The sequence below is a fragment of the Battus philenor genome, unplaced genomic scaffold, assembly GCF_028537555.1.
Source record: "Battus philenor isolate CCGP_79_NKW_IND1 unplaced genomic scaffold, ilBatPhil1.0.hap1 SCAF_10, whole genome shotgun sequence".
Classification (NCBI taxonomy): Eukaryota; Metazoa; Arthropoda; class Insecta; order Lepidoptera; family Papilionidae; genus Battus; species Battus philenor.
In genome coordinates, this window is record NW_027181662.1 from 11,190,981 (window position 1) to 11,191,880 (window position 900).

A 900-nucleotide genomic window follows, 5' to 3' on the forward strand; every position below is an offset into this window, starting at 1 on the left:
TTGTTCTGCCAATTTTGCCTGCCCATTGCTATTTCAATTGCCAATTCACCGGCTTATATAACTTTCGTCCGTCTTCCTTCTCCTGATTATAGATTCGGCTTAATAGAGAGATTGCCTAGCATAGCCTTTTCCATATCAACTAAAAACGAAAGTGTCTACATTTATCCAATAACTTTTACATAGTTTTTTGTTTCAAAAATGTTGTCCTAATTATAAATAACGTATAATTCAGTGATACTGCCTTAACAAACATTATTTGTTGAAAGTTATAGCGAAGGCTCCGTAAATAAACCAAGTGACAAATGAAGAGATCAGATTTTAAAAGTAAAGCTATTATATACCATTATCTTAATTTATTAATAATAGTAAGCGATATATACTATATATAAGACGTTAAGGAGACAATGTGCATGTTGATCATTCTCGAAATTATTGCTGTAGTATTTATTACATAGCTAGTCAACTTTTTATGTCATATTAGTGTCGTAATTTTTGAGTCCTAGTAAAGCTGTTAGAACTAGATATCTATTATGCCATATAAAATACTTTTTGAACTAACCTACAGCGCTTAGTATTGACCGGCGTATGTCATTAAAATAACTTTACTTTTTGCTGTGGTACACCACGATTCAAACGGACCAGTTTTTGTGCAAACTTAACTTTGTGCTTGTACTTGGATTTTGATGTCGCATTATTGACACGAATACTAAAGACACAAAGTTAAGAACCTTATACTCTGTTACATCGTATTTAATCAATTCAGAAAAGAGAATTTGATTGTGATGAAAGTCTAAAATCATGGCTATGATCAATATATAGTCTGTTTGTGTCTTGTTTAATTATTATTTATAAAGGCCTTTATGTTTTATTAATTTATTAACATTTATACATAAGCCAGCA